General features: G+C 49.0%; 1 protein-coding gene across 3 annotated transcripts in view; it reads left to right on the forward strand.

Moving 5' to 3' along the window:
• Nucleotides 1-21,286, forward strand: part of DDX11 (DEAD/H-box helicase 11) — a 1,292,375-nt gene that overhangs the window by 837,130 nt on the left and 433,959 nt on the right. The window lies entirely within an intron of this gene.

Genomic DNA, 21,286 nt, shown 5'->3' on the forward strand with positions numbered 1-21,286 from the left:
CGGTAAACAATGTGTATTGTAATGGTGTCATTTGGTGAGGAGGATATTTTTACTGATAGTAAGTGGAAATTGTCGGCCTCTGATGTTTTATCTGTCTAACGTTGAGGGTCTCTTTGAGGATGAGGGCGACCCCTCCTCCTTTACTGGATGTTCTATCCTGGCGTAAGATAGTGTGTCCTGGTGGTAATGATTGGCATATGGCTGGACCTGAGGCTTCATGTAGCCAGGTCTCAGTGATAGCTAGTATATCTAGGTCAAGATCTGTGATGAGGTCATGGATCTCTGTGGCGTGCGCTGGGAGGGATCTCGCGTTAATGAGTGCACATTGGAGCTGTGTTTGCTGGTTGTTCTTTTGTTTCGTTATAGTGGGATGATCTTGGGTGTGTTGATGTTGCTGGAAGTTTTGGGTCGGGGGTAGTATTCAGTGATGGTGAGTGTTTGGAGTGCTTAGTGATGAAGGTGTTATGAGGGGCTGAGAGATGGGAGGAATGGCAGCCTAGCCTCTGATTTCGCACGTGAGGAGGCAATGTGTAGGAGTTAGTTTGTGCACTGTGGGGCGGTTTGGTGGGGATGGTGTGGTTATGCAGGGAGTCAGGACGATTTAGGTTGGAATTTGTGCTCAAAGCTGGTAGGAAAGGTGTGGGTGGTACCCTGTCTGAGCAGGGGAGTGGTGGTGACAAGGTTGCGTTGAGATATAGAACAAGTGTGGGCTTTGTGCTCAAAGCTGGTAGGAAAGGTGTGGGTGGTACTTTGTCGGAGCAGGGGAGTGGGTGTAACATGTTTGTTTTGAGACATAGAACAAGTGTGGGCTGGTCATAGGATGATTAGGCAGGGTCACCCTTCACTGTGCAGCTGGAAACTTTCATAGAGGTAGCTGGTGACGTGCCTTTCAAGCTACCTCTAATTCCCAATCCGGTCTATTGTCCTAGCCACCTCTGAAGCGGCAGGTTGTCTGGCTTGGAAGCCAATATGATTGGTTAAGATCCCTTTGCTACTGGCTTGGAAGGCTGTTTCCGACCACTGGGTGGTCTTCTGGCGTAACAGTTTCTCTCTATTCAGGAGTCTTTTCACACACTACGGGCCAGGGGTGGCTGCCCTATTTGTTTTCTGCTGATGGATGCTGTGTTGCTCTCGGTTGGCCTGAGGGGGCCGTCTCAAGACTCAAATTGGCATGGTATATAAGTATGTTTCCACCCGCCAAATGCCTGCATGTCTGAGGGGTGGGGGGGGGCTCTATGATGTGGTGGGGCCTTTTGTATCCCCTGGGCCACTGATAGTACTTTTGGGCCAGCGGGCAGTTCGTGGCCCTCCTGCTCTCCTTACCTGGTTCTTGTGCACAGGGGCGCACAAAACCATCCACCGAGGGCATCGGTGCTTGCTGGCTGGACCTCGTGGATTTGGTTGTTGTAGGTGGGCACACGCCCCAGATTGGGGACCACACACCCTGGATTTGATCTATATGTGTATTGATGGATACACCGTCTTTCCATAAGTTGCCCGAAAGGGCTCCGTCTTCTGTGTCGTGTTCGCCCAGTGGGTCAGAGGGCAAGGTGAATAGGCATTCTGGGGAGGAGGCTTCATGTTGTGTTTGCATACGCGGATGCCCTGGATCGTAGTGTGCTGCCTGGGAGACTGTATGGGAGGGCTCCTGTCTGTGCAATGTTAGCAGCTCCTGGCCAATTCCGCTTCCATAGCTCTGTCCGAGTGAATGTTCAGCGCTGCTCCAAAGTGATGGTCTACTTATTTTCCATGTTCTTCTACTGAACTGGTTTTGGTGGGCCTCTGAAACCAATGTGGCGGGCACATGCCTCTCGAAAGTGGGCCTCCACCTCCTGGGTCCTGCTCTTGGGATGCGGGTCCGCCTGGGGCCTATTGACTGGCCCGAGATCACTTCGAATCTACAGTTTATTGCGTTCTGCTACCTATGTTGAGGCACTATTTCGCGTCTGGGCCGCCTGCCTCGCAACAGGTGGGTGTTGTATCACGGGCTCATGAGTGATGCAGAGTTCGTTGGGGAGCGGGATGCTGTGACCCCTCCTTGCGAGAGGCCAACACGTAGCTCGCAGGTCTGCTGTGTCCCTCGTCGGTTTAACGGGCCAATTGTAAGGTAGAGCTAGGTATGTGGCCCCAATACCCTCTCCCCACTCAGCGTGCTCTGAGGGACACAGATAAGCACACGGGTGCCGATTTGGAGGATGGTCTGATGTGGGCTTAGGTAACGTCACAAATTGTGAGCCCTTGATGTGTAGTGCGGTGACCGTGTTGTGGACGACTGCGGTGTTCCGTTGTCCTGTGATGCGGCTTATACTGCGCCCGTCGCTGGCCCCACGGGTGCGTGTGATTCCCCTGCACCCGGTGCCTGAGGGGGCCTCCTTGTGTTCAGCGCCACACGTATGGGGGCAGTGTCGATTTTCGGCCAGTCGCGGGCAGAGACACTATGAAGGTGGCAGTATCAGACTGCCTACAGTGCTGCCGCAGTCACCGGGTACCACAGTGCTCAGGTCAGTTAGCGGGGTAACTCTCCCAGTATTGGGCCAGTGCAGCAGTTTTTATGCTGCTTTCTGGGAAGAAAGGGAGTCACTCCCTGGGGAGTCTTAACGGCAGTGGAGCCCGGCCTTAATTCTCTCTGTGGTATCTCTCTCTCTCTCGAGTGCAGGCGGGCTGGCAATGACATCTTCTCACAGCGCACTGGGCCGCCTGAACGAAGTGTGTTTTCTCCACGTAATCCGAACCAATTTTATTCGGATTTTTGCACCGCCTGTGCTCTTCGTGTTAAGATGTTGAAATTTCGGCATAGAGTCCACTTCTGGTGGGTAAATGGGGGCAAATTTACACCAGAAAGGGGGCCCAAGGCAGAGAGGAACACTAGGCTGCGTCCCTCATCCGTGCGCCCCCTGGTATGAAATATTCCATCTCAATATACCAAGCCTATCCCATGCCCCGGATCGATGAACTTATCGAACAGTTAGGTTCCGCAACGTTCATCAGTACCATTGACCTGACCAAAGGGTACTGTCAGATTCCCCTACGATCAGAAGACAAAATAAAAACTGCTTTTTCCACCCCTTCAGGGCTATACCAATTTACAGTTCTGCCATTCGGGTTGCATGGGGCATCCGTTTGTAAATAAAACCGTTCTTGGAAGAACCGGCGCCATGCCTCAGTCCTCTTTTCCACATCGACGGGAACGGACTGCTCTCACCAGCGCTCCTGGGTTAGGCCTCCGGCCTTGTAATTCCACGCTCTCTTCCCCGGGATATTTTATTTTCCCTTTTTTCTACAAAGTAATTATCAGAGATAATACTCTGTCCTCTGGCGCCACACTCCTCCCCAGCGCATGTCGACGACGGCGGTTTTCAGCAGGTGTCCAGCCTGCGAGGGCTCCTTCCCCACATCGTATCCCCACATGCTCTGTCTCCGGTGCCTTGGCCACTACCACAGCTGGGACGGCTGTTCTTCCTGCGTCGCACTGACCTTGCGCGCACTCACAGTAAAATCATTTAGCCAGGTCAAGGGAGCTGTTCGAAAGATCACCACCCGAAGACATCAAGGCATATGTGAGAAGGAAGGCTAAGCCTAAGGTAGGTGCCCTGTTCTCCTCCGCACTCCGTAAGGCGACTCCTTCCCTCTGAGGTGTCCAAGCGGGAGGGCCCTTCCAGGTCCTAAGACCAGGAAGGGGGCTGAGGCTCAGAGAGCTACCAGCTGACAGGCTGAGGGGTCCCTGGATCCTCCCGGTCTCACCTCCGAGGGGCTGCAAGGCAATAGTACCGTGGATCTCCCCGAGGGGCTCTGCTCTAACACCTGGCTCACTCCCGAGGGGTGCCTATACGCAGCCGTAGCACTACCGGCGTCATGGCCGAGGGCACTCCGCCTCCCAGCTCTCTACCAGGAGTCCATACAGGAGCAAGTGGACAAGGTACTGTCACTGGGCCAAGACAAACAAGGTTGATCCGCAGACTTGCTCACTGGACGATGTGTTCTCTGTGCATTTGGCACACTCAGTTGTGCAGGTAGACACCCGCCGTACGTATCTGGTGGCCATAGAGGCCTACAAAAATTCCAGAGGCGACACCTTCTCCTCCAATCCGGTGGTTAAAAGGCACTTGGCGGGTATGACCAGATTATATCCTCCTGTCAAACGTCCACATCCGGTCTGGGACCTTAACGTGGTGCTGGGCGCCCTGGCACACAAACCCTTCGAACCCATGGCTGGTTACTATAAAGACTACCCTACTGGTTGGCCTTACATCAGCATTCCGAAATTCAGGCCCTGGTTGCTTCAGAGCCCTGTACCACATTTCACCGGGACAAGGTGGTGCTTAGGGCGCACCCTGCATTTCTCCCTAAGGTCAGTTCATCCTTTCACCTTAACGAGGGGATAGTACTCCCAACATTATTTGCGGATCCAAAGGATGAGGCTCAGAAGGGATAGCACTGTCTGGATGTCAGGCTTGCTCTAAGATTTTACCTGGACAGGTCAAAAAGCGTTCGTAAATCGGATGCCTTGTTCATCACTTTTGGCGGGACAAAATCAGGATGTGAAGCCTCTAAGGATTCCATAGCAGGGTGGATGGTGATGGCCATCAAGGAGGCGTATGAGGGGCAGCACAAGGCTTTGCCAGAAAACATGCACACTGATGCCATCAGAGCCAATGCCAGGGCTGTGGCTTTCCAAAGACACGTTCCATGGCAGACGATCAGCAAGGCGGCTACTTGGGCTTCCCCATCAGCCTTTTGCAAAGACTACTGCTTGGATGCCAGCGCAAGATCGGATGCAGCATTTGGCCATGCAGTTTTGAAGACCTTATTTTCTTAGAGGGACAACTCTCCTCCCCAGGGCTGCATTCAGTTGTAATCACCCATACATTATGGAGGAAAGGGGATGGGACGTCCATGCGTCCCACCATCCTCCCTCGTAACATCTGTGTCATTAGGCAATTGTAATAATGTCGATGCGTCAAGGGGGACTGAGGAATGGCGCCCGTGGGCAGAGTCAAGGGAGCGCATGCTCCCAGGGCCACGCTCCTGCACACTTCTAAATTTAAAGGGGAAGAGAATTTTTTATGGTGAAAAAGGTTCAGTTTCCCCTCCCTAGCGAGGGACGCCCACACAGTATAGAGGAAAGGGGACTATGGACTCGGAGAACGTTAGTCACTATGGTGAGTAGCTTATAATTCCTTCCCCTTTTCCCCAGTGCTTGGCATAGGACTGTCCTGTTCTCTCTGGCTTGATTTTCTAAAATTACTTTTTGGCTCTTCTTATCTCGAGTCCCAGAATCAGGGTAGGATGCGAGAAGCTGCTACCGGACCTAGGGTAAAAATCTAACCAATATAAAATGGGCATTCCAGATGTCAAGCTGGTGGAATAAATCACATTGAAAGGGAGCTAAGCTAAGAGGACCTATCCTCCATAGTCCACTGTCCAAAGCCTATTGTAATACCCACACAGTACTGGGGCATCCCCACCTAGGAAAACATCCTTCATTGCACTCACAGGTGCCAGGTGTTTTAAAGTGCCCCAGCATACAACTTTGGTTTTGGCTGATGACGCAAAAGATAAGTGTTCCTCTAAAGGTTTTGAGCTGTCGAAACACTTCTACTGGGGCTAGACCTTTCAAGCTCCTCTTCTTGCCATGACACTCTGAACTCAGTTATTCCCCTTCTTGCCCATGAGGTCTTCTTGAGTAGTAGCCCCCGCCCCAACAACATGATTAATTTCAGGCTGCAATAATCCTATACACCAGCCACAGTTTTCCCTACTGGGATTAAGTCTGCTACTGACTCTGACTTCCAAAGTTAACGTCTTTTTTTCAGTCCTGTTAGATTTGCAACTACCACCAGGATCTCGGTTAGAGCTCCAAGCAGATTATTTTCTCACTCCTATTCTTTAGTGTCCTCTGGGCGTTGGCAGTTTATAGGTCAAGGGCACCAATGGGCTCCTTGCCCTTCTCTCATACAGGTCTAAGCTCTCTCATGTTGTGGCCTATTTGACTCAGCTACCTCCTGTTTCTCAGCTCACAGTGTGATCTATTTGCTTTGCCACCTCCTGTTCTGTCCCTCTGACTTTCTCAGCTACTTCAAGACTGACTCTCTTGAACATTGTCCTAACTCTCAACCGCACCAGTGTTTTGTGCCTCTTTTTATACTGAGGCTTTGGCAATAATTGTTCTGTCAAGTGTTCTGGGTAGCGGTCATTTTCCCACAGTCTGGAATCATGTGATTGGTGTAGACTAAGTGGTACTACCTCCTCCCATGTGTATGTGCTTTTATCTCATGTGTATTCAGGTATCTGATCTCTCCTAATAATTACCTTTGATTCCTGTTCCTGCCCACTTGAACTTATCAGGCTCTGGGATCATGGCGCTGGGGCCACCCAGTTCTCCAGCTGCTGGTGCCTTCAGTGATTCCATTCAAATGCTACAACCAAGTTTGTGCTTCACACTGAAGTCTTGTCTCCTCTCCTGTCCTCACAGCCGCTCGGTCTTCTTTGAGGGCCATTCTGGGATCTTCACCAAGACTTCCACACGCAAGATGCACCAACAGAGAAATCCTGCTCCACGAACAGATTCGCAAACTGAGCTCAGAGTGAATGGGCGGATTTCCATATTTATGCTGTTCTGTGCAAACATTTTCCTTTTCCCTAGTTCTTTTCTATATTGAATGTGCTGCTACAGGGCACTTTCACTTCTCAAGCAATACACTTCCCGGTGGGCCTCACTAGGAACTTTACCTGCAGGGATAACTGGATGCATAGTGGGGAGCCAAAGGGGAGGTCTTTAGGTCTTTCCCTTATGCCACCTCCAGAGTTCTCATCACACAGCTTTTGGCCTTCTATGGCCCCAGCGTTCTACAGACCTCTTCCACGGTTTTCCCAGAGGGCACTCTGTCACAATCGCCACAGTTCCTTTATCAAATGGACAGGGTAACATGTTTTGATTCTCCAAATCTGAATTACCTTACAATGTGAACTTTTAGATCTTTCATGTGTTGTGCACTTTGCCAACTCAAGATCAGTAATAATTTCAATTTGGCAAATTACCCACATGCAGGGAAATGTGCACATGTTTTTCCTGCCCGCACCTATCAATTTTGTAAGCTTTCTGCACTTGTGTACTTTGCACATACTTATGGGGGTACATGTTATAAGTATGCATATTTTTTGTTTTTAATATGGCCCATAGAATGCTTCATAGGTGGATACAATGCCCCATCTAGCTCTAGTCACATAGCGAACGCTGGTTGACAAACAAGACAAAGGTTTTTCTTTTATTAAATGATTACGGGATTGGCCAAAATAAACAGGTAGTGTATGAATTAAACTAAATATTGTTAGGATGGTAATTCTGGACGGTGGAGTAGTGCTCTGGGAAAATGTAACCAAAAGAAAGAGTCTCTTGGGCAAGTAAAGTGTTCCAACTGAAATGTCTGCTAGTGCTCAGTAGGTCCGTGTGTCCCATGGCATATCCACAAAATAAATTGTGAGTTTGCAGTCCTTAGTTTTAAGAGGGTCCCCACACCTTATTTTACCACGGTTTTGGGGGTCCTTTTTTCTGAGTATTTAGTCCAGGATGTAAAGTATCGCTTCTCACAGAGGGCGCTAGAGGGCCACCCAAGATGGCCACCAAGGCTTGAGCTCCCGCGTTGCCCCAGATTAATCCGAAAGAATCCTGCTGTTCCAGAGTTGGTTATTCCCAACCAAGTGGTGTCCCCGGCTCCTAAACTCCTCGTCTCCCCTCCCTCCAAATCCAGAGGAAAATTGGCTCTGCTACGTGCCGATACGACCCATCAGGTGCTGGGGCCCGGCGAGTCGCGTGGGCCTGGCGGGCTGCCCTGGCGTACGGGCCGCCCCTGTGGGGCGGACGTCCCTGGTGCCCTGGGCCCCCGGAGCGGCAGACGTAGGTGGACCATCGGTGTGAGCCCACAACGAAATCTCGGCGGCCCCCTCCTCCCCACCGCCCGCTTCGGCCGGTAGACAGAGGCGGTGAACCGTGCTCCAGAGGACGGGCGCGCTCCGGTGCCCCGGCGTGACGAGAGGCCGAGGTGGCTCATTTCGTGGGAACCTGACGAGGGAAGCGACAGTGGAGCGAAGCCCCGACCGGTGCCAAGACTGAGTTACGGGCGGCTGGAGGCGGGAGCGGGGAGAGGTGGCTCATCATTCTTAACAACCTGTTTCACTAGGCCCTCTCCGTCCCGAAGACAAACTCCGGCGGCCCCGTCCGCTTCCGGCGGCCCTGCCCGCCGGCGCCACAACAATCCACCCGCTACCCCCTGTGAGATCAAATTGCCTGGGCGGAGCGCCCATACGGATGGAGGTGCGGTGGAGGGGATAGCGCTGCCGGAGAGGCTCCACCAGCCGGAGCTCCCGCAAACTCGGTCATCAACGTCCTGCTCGCTTTGGCTGCAGATGTCTCATGGCGAACAACTTTTAGACTAAAGGCGAGCTGGCCCCCACTCCTGTTCCTTACCGACAGAACGGGCTTGGCACGTCCGCACACTCATGGCAGAACCCTCTCAGCCACACCAGACGGCACCATATTCGAAGGCATCCGCACCTCCCGCCACCCTTGGCTTCTATCGTCGCTCTTACCCCTTCTAAGGACTCCACAGAGAACCCACTTCATAGCAGACCTCCAGTCAAGGCCTACGAACTACATCCATCCAGCAAATTACGATGGGGAAAACCGATAAAATGCAAAGGAAACTGAACTTTGACAATGGCACAGCCTCAAAAACACCTCTCTTACAAGACGAAGACGAACCCACACCGAGAAGCTCACAGCAAACAGAACCAGGGAACAATTCGCTGGAAATAAAAGAACTCCTCCTTGAACTGAAGGTGGGCATCGGCAGCCTGAACAGTAAAATGGACGGCCTATCCTCTAAAGTGGACCAATTACAACACTGCATCGACACCCACACAGAGTGCCTAAACGAAGTCGAACAAAGAGTCTCTGGCTTGGACGATGGCGCGGCATCCCTGTCGAGCAAGGTATCCAGGCTTGAAAGCCAAATGACCGCAACTCTGGCCAAATGTGAAGACTTGGAGGGCTGATCTAGACGGAATAATATCCGCATCATCGAAGTAAGAGAACAAGAACCCCAGTCGAAAATGGAAGAATGGGTTGAGTCACTCTGTGTATCTCTCTTTGGTCGAGAAACCCTTTCCCACCTGTTCATAGTGGAAAGAGCGCACAGAATCCCATCTGCCAGACTGGCCCCTGGAGCTCCTCCCAGATCGATTATTGCGAAACTACTTAATTACAGGGACTGGGACACCATCCTCCGGCTAGCTAGAGAAAAGGGGGAGCTGCTACACGAAGGGGACAAAATCCACCTCTACCCCGACTTCTCTCCGGCGGTCCAAACACAGAGAAGAGCATTCACCAGAGTCAGACAAAGGCTCAGGGACAACCAGTTGGCCTACTCAATGCTGTTCCCAGCACAGCTCAGAGTGCAACACAACGGAAGAAATCACTTCTTCCAATCTCCTGAAGAGGCCCACACATTCCTCGACCAGAACGGATGCCCTGACTAGCACCCTCGTCAACCCCGTCCCCAAATAGAAAGGAATCCTAGAAACCCCCCTTAAAGAACCGGAGACCAACACACCCTAACGGACCACAACAAACCCACCGGAACAAGATCAAGATGGAAGAAAGCAGGGCAGGGACAATTGGAAGGCCCCAAGCGCCCCTTACACAGTATTTTTTACCTAATTCAAGTTGGGAGGGGTCCCGGCGGACAAGTTGGGGGTTGTCCGCGTAATGGGAAAAGTTCTACAGTTACACGGGGGAAGATCGCTACAGACAGCCTGGAGACCCCAGGGAAAGTGTCTGGCGTCAGTTCGTTTACGAGCCAGTTGGGGTTGCTCGTAGAGACAGTCCACCAAAAGCAGAGGGGGGAAACTGCACCACCCACCCGCTGCCGCTCGCCACCCCACCATCTCTCATCTCATCGTTGGTACTACTGCACCATCCAACAAGAAACTCACAAATAGTAATCAAGGCGATCAATTCAAGGTTAGCTTCGACGCTCTTGGTCAATATAGGCCAATCAAAAGCCAAGATATACACTAACCCGCTCCGTTCAAAGTTGCAACTTGGAACATAAGGGGGGGTAACATCCCGTCCAAAACACGGAAAATCCTACAGTATCTGAGAAGACATGAGGTTGATGTGGCTATGGTCCAAGAAACACATTTAATCCCTGGCAAAGACCACACTTGGGCCAAATCCTGGGGCTGCCACAGGTACTTCTCATCATACTCATCCTTCTCCAGGGGAGTCGCTATCTTAATCCACAAGAGGACGAATTTTCGCCTAATCAACACAACAAAAGACTCCGAAGGCAGAGCCATCCTGGTGTGTGGCATTATAGCAGGCAAGAGGATAACCTTAGTCAATTCTTACACACCAAATGTGGACAGCCCAAATAATTTTGGCTGGGTACTGTCACAACTCTCCTCACAAGAACTGTCTACAATATTATGGGGTGGAGACATGAATACAGTTCTCGATCCAATAAAAGACAGATCAAGAGCCGAACCTCAGCCTAAATCTAAAGCCACCCTACAAATAGCTGAGATCTGCAGAGCATTTGATGTAAAAGACGCATGGAGAGCGGCCAACGGAGAAACGTGTGACTACACATTCCACTCGACGGTACACAACTCGAGCTCGAGAATCGATTATCTGTTCGTCTCAGCAAATGGTCCTCTAAAGAATGGCCCTTACCACATACTTCCAAGTACTCTCTCCGACCACTCCCCGGTTATCCTAAACCTCATCTCCTGTCAGCCTAAATCAATGCTGCAACGCTGGCGCTTCAAAACCGGCTCCATGCAAGACGAAGTGTTCGCTACCGAACTGAAAGACGAGATTGACACATTCCTGGAAGCCAATATTGGCTCAGTCCCCTCTGCCAGCACAATCTGGGAATCTCTAAAGTGCTTCTTAAGGGGAGTGTGTCAAGCCAAGGAAAACGGCATCCTCAAACTCATTAGACGAGAACTGGCAGCCAGTGAAGACCTACTCAAAAACCTTGAACGCCAGAATACGAGCTCAGATGACCCGAGAGCAAAAGCTGCTCTGAGAGACGAACTACAGAAATTTAACGCTTCGGCAGAGCGAGAAATACAATTCCTAAATCGCGGCTGCCAAATCAGACAGTACGGCGAGGGTCAAAAACCCAGTGCCCTACTAGCAAAATTAATAAAGGCCGCCCGCAAGCTAACTCCAATCGAAGGCACCCGCAATACGCAGGGTGCGCTGATACACACAGACGAGGAGATGGCGGAAGAATTTAGACTCTACTACCAAGACCTCTATAACACCCAGTATTTAGAAGACACAGAGTTGTTTTGGGTCGAAAGTCAGCTACGGGAACCTCTCAACGAACCAATCACACAAGAAGAGATCCTTGAAGCTATCAAGTCTCTTCCAAACTCCAAAGCCCTTGGCCCGGACGGCCTCACCGGAGAATTCTATAAAGCCTTTGCGAATACTCTGGCCCCTCTCCTAGCAGCCGTGTACGAGGAAGCCCTAGAAAAAGGCACTCTCCCCCAGTCTACCTGCGAAGCCAACGTCGTTGTCCTCTTGCACAAACAAGACAAACCTTCAGAGCAATGCGCATCCTACCGTCCCATCTCCTTACTAAACCTCGACAATAAAATACTAGCGAAGGTTCTCACGAGCAGGTTGATGCCGCTGATGCCCGCCCTGGTACTTGCAGACCAGGCAGGGTTCATACCAGGCCGCAACACTTTGGAATCAGACGGCTGTTCGCCGTCATGGAGGCGTTGGACCCATCCCAGCAAGCAATCGCCGTCCTGCTCGATGCTGAGAAAGCGTTTGATTTGGTGGAGTGGCCATTCCTGTTTGCAGTGCTCACCAGGATGGGACTGGGAGCACGCTTCATTAAACTAGTATCCCTCTTATATACCATTCCACAAGCCAACATCATAGTGGGGTCAGCAAAGTCAGCTACCATCAATCTGCGGCACGGTACCAGGCAGGCCTGCCCGTTATCAGCTCTTTTATTTGCCTTGGGAATGGAGCCACTTGCCTCTAACCTTCGGGAACAGCGACAACAAAGAGGACTCATCAGCCCACATAAACTCATCATTTCACTGTATGCAGACGATGTCATGCTATTCGTATGAGATCCCGCGGATAATCTGAACCTGGTCATGAGAGAGGTGATCAAATTTGGCGCAGCGTCTGGGGGCTTAAAATCAACCAGTCAAAATCCATAGTGTTCCCACTGACCTCGGCGACCAAACCTTTCGCAGATGACTTCAAGCTTACGTGGAAGACCTCCAAAGTCCGGTACCTAGGAATACAACTGTCACGAAACCACCAAGAAGTGTTCCATGACAACTACGAAGTAGTCGCCAAATCACTGCAGGAGAAGGTGGCTCGTTGGAAAACCTTACCGCTAACCCTCTGGGGAAGAGCCTCCCTAGTTAAGATTGTGATCTTACCTAAGCTGTTGTACTTATTCACAAACATTCCCTTATTATTGCCGCAATCCTTCCTGAAAAAATTGAAAAGCATGGTCCTCGATTTACTATGGGCCGGCAAACCGGCCAGAGTGGCGCACTCAATATTGACTCTTCCAGTGACGAACGGAGGCCTGGCCCTTCCAGACCTGGAGAAATACTTCTGGGCGACACCGGCGCAATTTCTTGGCCATTGGTACTCGACACAGGCAGTCAGACCCCACGTGCAGGTGGAGCGAGCCCTAGTGACGCCCAACTCATTGAGGGCAGTCATCTTCAGCCAGATCCCGGTCTCCAACAATACCATGAATGTAGTACTCTTGACGTATAAAATCTGGAAGAAACTCGCTCAAAAATGTGAAGTACGATCGAGATACTCACCCCTCCTTCCAGTCAAATTCATACCGGGGATCCCCCTGACGTCTGAAAGAGTTTTCCATCAATGGGTGGAAAAGCTTCATATATATACCTTGGGAGACCTGTTCATCGAAGATACCTTCCTGACTCCAGAGCAGGCGAAAATGAGAGGCGGGACCACAGCGCTCGACATCTTTATCTATTTCAGAACTCGCTACTCATTCCAAGCACTCCTACCCGACTTCCCTCGGCAACCTCCGACCTGGCAACTTCTACATAACGTAATACAATCACAAGGAGAAGGAAGGCTGGTCTCATAATTATACAGAGCCATCATCACCAACACAACCTTCGACAACTCCCGTGCAAAAACCAGATGGGAGAGGTCCCTCGTTACAACCATCTCAGAAGAATACTGGTCATTCATCCTGAAGCAAACGCAAAAAATTGCACTCAACACACGCCTCAAATTAATCCACTTTAACTTCCTTCATCAAACCTATCACACACCAGCAAAGACCAATAAACACCATCCTGAATATCCCTCAAGATGCGAGCGATGTGGGGCAGCATCAGCCGACTTTGTCCATCTCGCTTGGGACTGTCCCAGACTGACCACGTTTTGGAACCAGGTTCTAGATACTACTGGAGCAATCATCGGAGAAGCTATCCAACCTGCCCACACGGCAGCCCTCCTGGGAATGACAAAAATGCTATCAGCGCCAACAAGAAAACTGGCTGGCCTACTGTTAACACTCGCCTGGAGAAGGGTCGCCATGACATGGGGCCGAGGCCCGCCCCCCACAGTCTCTGCCTGGCGTAAAGACATCCTTTATTGCCAAGATGTTGAAACTGACTTTGTCAAACTGCTGCCTCTCCACGCCCGTCCTCCTGACATATGGGGCCCACTGACGCTGTTCCTGATGAGGGAGGCCGAAGATGTCCCAGCCTCCCCTGCCAGCACTCATTAGTCATTGACCGTGACGTTGTTAACACTTAAGCCCAGCACTCCATGGCGCCCTATAACGAGAAACTGGCTTGGTGCGGAGTGTGCCGACATTGATACCGAACACCACGATGGAAGTGCGGGGGGGAGGGAGCGGGGAGTGGGGAATGGGAATGGCGCAAGTTAATTCCACCCTAATGTGGGTGAGAAGTTGTATTGTGTTTCAGGAAAACCAAAAATAAAGGTTTTAAAAAAGTATCGCTTCTCCTTGGTTCACAGTACCATGTGTTAGCTCTGTACTTGGAGCCTGTGAGTGGATTCTGTAAGTAGGGCTGAGAGTGGTGGGCCTTCCAAGATTGATCGGAGCTAGTTGATAACAGAAGGCTGCTGGAAAGTTGGGACAGTGTTCTCACTAGGCCCCTCAATTCCCCCCTTTTTGTCAGGATTCTGCTCCCCCTGACACTCGCCTCAAGTCTCACCCCACCCCCAAAAATGTTTGCACTATATTATTTCCCTATCTTCTTGGGCATGCCCACTTTTGTCTCATGGGAACACCATCTCAGTGTTAACAATGGTCCGCTTCCTGCTTGTCGCTAATACTTACTACCATAGTCCTTTAATAGTCCTCCTCTTCACCTCTTCAGTTCCTCCTATTGCCTCTTTAGGATTACCCAACGTTCCCTCTTCACTTCTTTCATTAATCTATTCTTTCACCTTGCCAAGAGTTCTCTCCTCTTCCACCTACTTCAACACTTCTCCACCCACTCTGCTTCACTTTCCTCTACTGTTCTTCCCTTACCCATCTCTCATCAATGGTTTTTCACAACAGCTGACAAGTCTCCTCATCTTCACCTCTTTCGTTCCCTTCTTCACCGCTTTGGCTACCTCTCTCGCAACATTGAAGATACACCAACTCTTGCACCCTTTTCACCCCTTTGGGTACCGCTATTATAACAATTAGAGTTCCTCAATTCACTCCTTCCACTCACACTTTATTCATCCCCTCGGGCCTCGTCTACACCCCTTTGCGTCCTTCCCACATAATCAGTAAGGTTCTCCACTAGCTATGCCACCTTCTGGGCCTTCCTTTCTCCCCGACTTCCTTTGTCTTCCTTCTCACATCCCTCTGGCACTCTTAACTTCTGACCTTCAGTGTATATCTGTACCTAGCTTCCCAAGTCATTCCAGGAAGAACCTCCACTGGCTTCCGGTCAAACAGTGCATCACCCAAAAGCTGCTAACTCTTACTCATAAATGCAGGAACCATGAGGCACCCTCATACCTCTCTGACTGCCTTAGGACGTACCAGCCCTCCCACACGCTCTGGTCACAGGATCAATCCCTGTTCCTACAGCCCGGTTCAAGCTGGCTAAATTCGGAGGCACTAGTTTTGATGTCCTGGCCCCCTCAGCCTGGAATGCCCTCCCACCTGGCATGAGAATGATTAAGTCTGACAATGAGTTAACAAAAAAAAAACCAAGACCAATCTCTTTAATCTAGCACCAGGCTAGTTTTTCTAATTTTCTGAGCTGATTCTGCCCTTTGACCTGCCCTCTGTTTGTGTCGTGTTGGTTATTTGTGCGCCCTGGGGCCTATGGGCGCGTTAGAAGAATGAAAATAAATAAATACATTCCTGCTAACTCCTATCTGCTCCTTACCCCAACATTCTGTATCGCTCCTCAAGCCTTCTGTCTCCTGCTCTCCCCAGGCTCTAAGGGCTCTACTCCAGCCTCATGCTTCAAACTCCTTCAGCTTCTCTTTCAGAGCTGTTCCCCCTGGCTCCAGTAGCTGCTGACTGAGCCCTTGGATATTCTTAGGGATTTGCCCCCTCCCTCCAGTCTTGCGCTGGTGTAATAGGAATCAGGTGTGGTAGATGGTGTGCGGAATGCAGTGGGACTTGGGACTGGCTGTTCCCTCCCCCTGATAGGCCTCCTTCTGCCTGACAAACTCTGATCCTGCGTCCAGCCTCTCTGTGTGTTAAGGTAACTTAGGTGTGATGGTTTGATATTGGGAACTTGCGATTCAGCTTTCTGTGTCTGGGTTGGTCTCTAGGGTAAGCTGGAGTGCACCTTCAGAGAGCACATTGGAGGTGGCCATGTTGGAGTTCCTAACTCCTTCTTGTTCTTTAGCCTGCTAGCATACTGTTGGCTGTCTCTGCGATATAGCCTAGCTGAGGTCTCAGTTGGATTTGATAACGTTGCAGTTTCAGACACCCGCTTGAGGGGATACTTATGTACAGGCACTGCCGCTCTGTGGGAGTGTTGCTCCTCAATTTCCTTAAAGGGCCAGAGTAGCCACGGTTACACTGTTAAGAGCCCCTGCCTTTCATGCGTTGCATGGTGGGATCAGCCATGGGGCCCGTCCCATGGTGACCCTGGGTTCAGCATCACATCACTTGTGGTGGCACCTGGCCCCCTTGGCGACCCCACCATCCTCCAATGAGAAGAGGCAGGGGACTTCATCACACCCATTAATTTTTATTGAGCTCACTGTACCTGAAACATCTAAAATGTACCTAATTACTGTTTAAAAAAATATTTTATCTCAGGTTGACCATTTCTTTTCCCTTGAAGCAAGCACCACATGTGGCCTGTATGTTGTAACATAGTCCAGACTTTACAGGTGGGATTAGTTTATCAGGTGTAGCCTGTTATTATTTTCAACTTTTTTTCAGGATTACAGTTTACATTACCACAATGGCACTAACAGTGCTTTATTTTATCTGCCAGTGGCTTCACCATTTCTACTCCTGAATCGTGCTAAGAAATTTTAAAAAAGCTTAATTTTCCGTTAATTCAAACTATACAAATTCATAGATGTATAGTGAAAGTAGTTAATTGCATTTTATTCCTATTGCGATTATAACCCTTTATGACATTTTTTAACACCCTTCCAACCTCCTAACTCCCACAAAGCCACATTCAAATTATGTACCCAAAACCAACACTATAACAGGCAAGAAAACACATTAGAGACCTGGGGGTAGGTCTCATTGCTTGTTTCCATATTATCCGCCCCACAAGAGAAAATCTTAACCTGTGCTACTTCTCAATTAACTGAGAAAGCTGCCAGTAGTTTTGGTTTGTATAAACCAGAAAGGGCTGTTAAATAATTAGAAAGGAGTGGCCTTCTTTTACAAAGGTCTTCCGGTTTTCATGTTTTTGATAGCTCAGCTTCTGAATATATGATATGATATGTTATTTATATTGCGCCCATACACAAGTGTTTAATTAAACATGTCTGATCCCTTGTGCAAGCCTACACTTTTGAGAGTAATTCCATAAAATAGCTGACAGTTATTTATTAATCCATTTTAAATATTAGTCCCTTACAGTTTTCAAATTCTAAAAGCTGCTTGACCATTTAGTTCCCCTATTTCCTGTCCAGAAAATTACCATTACCCTTCAGTGGGACTTATTCTGATCACACCTCCGCCAGCTTCAGCCCCTCCAACTACAATGGCTATAAACACGTCCTCCCAAAATCACTAGCTAACTCTCTCCAGACCTGCACCCAACTACCTCTCTAATCTCACTCGGTCACTCTTGGTCAAGTCAAATGACAGCCCTCACAAGGTGCACAGTGGAGATACCAAGTGCATAGGTGCATATTTTCTCTGTAGGGTCTTTATATTTCCCAGAGTACGCCAAGTAAAGTATATTGTAAGGCCCTTTTTGCAGCTCTCCTCTTTGTAGTGAAGAATACATTTCAGACCTTAACTGGAGTTCCAAAACAAAATTCTGTTCCCCCACATTAGTGCCTGAGTTGACTACTAAACACCTGCACATCTACTTATTTGTAGTAAGCATATGTTGCATAGAAAGTGAATCAGTCTTCCAGATTAAGGAGCGTCAGGGCGCTACACAAAATGCAGCTGGATGATGATATCCATTGCTTACAAAAACTGAGTAGGTTCACCTAGGAATCTAATGATGGAACTTAATAATCTAAACGTCATGTGTTGAAAATATCCTTCAACTTTCCACAAAGCTGCCGCTATTCATACTCCCTCCTGCTTGTCAGACACCCTGTGAGGGTGTTTTCACCTCATCTTCTACTACTTGACGGTGTTAAGGAATTACCACACAATGGGCCTCATTACACGGTAGGCAGCAAGGGTTTACCGGTACCGGTAAACCCTTACCGCCTTACTACGAGGTCCCTTTGCGGGACCCAACCAGCCGTTAAGGAACGGGCCCGCTAAGGGACCTTGGTGCTAATTACGGTACCGCAATTTGCGGTACCGTAATTAGCTCCTTCCCCATTCCCATTGAGCCCTATGGGGCAAAAATGGGAATGGGGAAGTGCCTTGGTGAATGGGGAATTACTGGCCCCGCTCACCTTGGAGTAGGGCGGTAATTCCGCCATCCACCAAGGCGGAACGGTAAAATACTGGCGGTAACCATGGCGCTAATAGCACCATGGTTACCGCCTACCATGTAGTGAAGCCCAATGAATCTTGCTTAATCCTCTCTAATCAAAAGTGGACTTGAGCCTGTAGACACAGAACTTGATGAGAATATTCAAGTCACTGGTAACTGTGAGATTTTAAGCTTATTTGGCACTCGTTATCATTCATGATAACTGAAATCGGGCCCTCCAACATCGCAGAAGGACGTTTTTCTCCCATGAATTCTTAATCAAAAATATCTGCTAGGACAGTCACTTTTATGCTTCACACCAATGCCTCCCTTGAGTTCAGATATATACAAATTCTCACTGCAAAGACTTGGCTATTTGTTTTGTGTGTCACCTTGTATAACTATGTATTGTGTGGCCATTCTCACTTTGCCAGTCTTTGAGGTTCTATTAACAGTAACATGTAGCCTTCCTCCTCATTTGCTAATAGATTCTCTAGCAAATTTAAATGTATTGTTAATATCTGCAAAAATTTAGTTTTTTAGTTCTGTATTCCACTCCTGGATCTTTAAGTCTCCATTTGCATATCTCACTCTTTTCTTTTAGGTATTTCTATTGCAGACTCTTTTATATAAATCTATTCTGGGCCGATAAGTCTACCATTTCATTCTTTACCATTATTGCCATCCTTTTCCTTGTGACTGACTTGGTGGTAACTCACAGTATTTATTATTCTTTGTAGTCCTTACTTAGGATGACAGCAGTGCTACCTATACAGTATGTGGTGAACCATAAGGAGTCAGATGAGTGACTAACATGTTCACAGATCTTTTTTTAAAATAAAAGGAAAAATGCCTATCTCGCCCTACCGCTATGAAGGACGGTCCCTGCCTAATGAACTAAAACTAATAGTGCTCAAAAGAAAACAGTACTTAGTCCAGAAAAAAGTCCTCTGTCCGAATCCTAACCAACTGGCCCTAACACTTTAGAAAACAAACAAAAAAAGGAGGGAGACCCAGACACGGCTCTGGGTTAGAATGCTGCCTAGCCCTAAACTTGGATATCGAAGATTGTTCAAAGGTTCTTCAATAACGTGCAAAACTTCCCATCTCTCTTGCAGACATTGTGCAAAAGAAAAGATCGTCCATTTGTTTCCTCTTGCCACAAGTCTACAACAGTTCACATTTTTCTGGCAGACGTCGATATTCAAAAGATCTTCTAAATGTTTCTCGCAGCAAAGTCTCTGGATAACATGTCTATGGCTCTTGGACTCCCCGAAGACCTTCGGCTCTCTGGCAGACTTGCTCACTTTAATTCCAAGCTCTTTACATAGGGCATTTTTGCCCTTGGGTTTCTCAGGATCCTGTAACCTTGCCGGTTTCCCCAGCTTGGATGTAAAGTGTTTGTATTTAGCTTGGCTAGACTCACATAGGGCTCTGCCCGTTTGGGTTTCTCGGGCTCCCGTAAGCTCATAGGCTTTCCCTACCTTGGTACAAAGTGTTTGTACTTCTCTTGCTCTGATTCAGACAAGACACTTGCCCTCTCAGTTTTCTCAGGTTCCCGAAACCTCTTAGACTCTTCCGGCCTTGATGCAAAGTGTTCATACTTCTCTTGCTCTGTTTCACAGAGGGCGCTTGCCCTCTTGGATTTCATTGTTCGGCTTCATACATGGTGCGTGCCCTTTCGGGTTTCTTAGGTTCCTGTAACCGAGTAGTCTCTCCCAGCCTTGGCTTATGGTATTCATATCTCTCGACGATAGTCTTACCATGGGAGCATTCGCTTCCCTACTACTGCACCTCTCGACTGTTAATGTCTGTCGGATATGGAGCTCAGGGATTTGTGTCCTCCCCGGCAATCTGGAGACGGCATCGGTTGCTAGGCTCTCGACCTACCACAGCTTCGTCATGGTCATTACACCAGAGGAAATGGGTGCTTTCCTATCTCTGCCTCTCCCTCCTACCCTGGATCCTCGTTCGGATGGGTCACCATCTTTCCAGCATTCGGCTACCATGGTATGCAGTCTTTCCATTGAATAAATTTGCATCAAATCATTATCCATCGAAATTCATTCATTGAAATGCTTTTCCATCGAATGAATTTTGATGGATTTAGGGTTAGGGTTAGGGTTAGGGATAGATGGATGGATTTAGGGTTAGGGTTAGGGGGCACCACAAGTTACAGGAAGCTGGGCAGTGCTGGAATACTTTATAAGATTTCAGCACTGGACAGCTCCCTGTAAAGTTATTTCCATCGGACCTCTTGACGTTTTCGATGGACATGTTTCGATTGGTAAACACTTTTAATTGAAAACATAGCATTTCAATGCATTTATTTTCGTTGGAATTATTTCTATTGATTCTATTTCTGATGGTTATTTTTCGATGAACAGACCATAAACCGGCTACCACAGGCTTCCTTCCCACACCACTGTCTACTCTGCGGTCTGACTTGGCTCTGCCTCTCCATGATGTCTCTTCTGCAGAGTTTTGCCTCTGCGTAGGATTAACTCTCCTCCCTGCCTTAGTTTCTCCTTCTTCACAGTTCCTCCTGTGCTTAAGTACATCATCACAGGAAAAAAAGGATGTGTCATTCTTCCTTGACTGTGGCACTCAGACGGAACTCATCATTGCTTGAGGTCAAAGAGTTTAAAGATATGTGTATTGCTCGCCCAGAGTGCACGGACAATCATTAATCACCAGTGCAATTACGGAGCCAATACTTTAAATGCAGGTAGACGCAATAACTTGCAACCACACACACTCTTAGAAAATAATGAGCACTTATACGGCTATTTATTCAAAGCTTGGAAGCAACAAGTGATAACATAGAAATAAATCACAGAAGAAACTGAGAGTTCAAAGAAAATACATCACCATGGGCGTAACTGGATCCCTCATCTCGCCAGAAGCGGCTGGAAGACCCCAATGACAACCAGGCCGAGAGCACAACAGCCCACAGGTATGCCGGATGAAAGCGTCCTCCCTCCGGCTGAGGTCTCACCTGACCACTAAGGGGTTCTGCATATATGCACTCCTCAAAAAGGGGTAGCAATTTCTCGAACCTTCTGGCAACGCACTTGCGCATTGATGAGCAGCCGTTGGTTGCCAGCTGGGTCAACCGACAGTA

This window comes from Ambystoma mexicanum, chromosome 12 (assembly GCF_040938575.1).
Source record: "Ambystoma mexicanum isolate Mex_15411 chromosome 12, UKY_AmexF1_1, whole genome shotgun sequence".
Lineage (NCBI taxonomy): Eukaryota > Metazoa > Chordata > Amphibia > Caudata > Ambystomatidae > Ambystoma > Ambystoma mexicanum.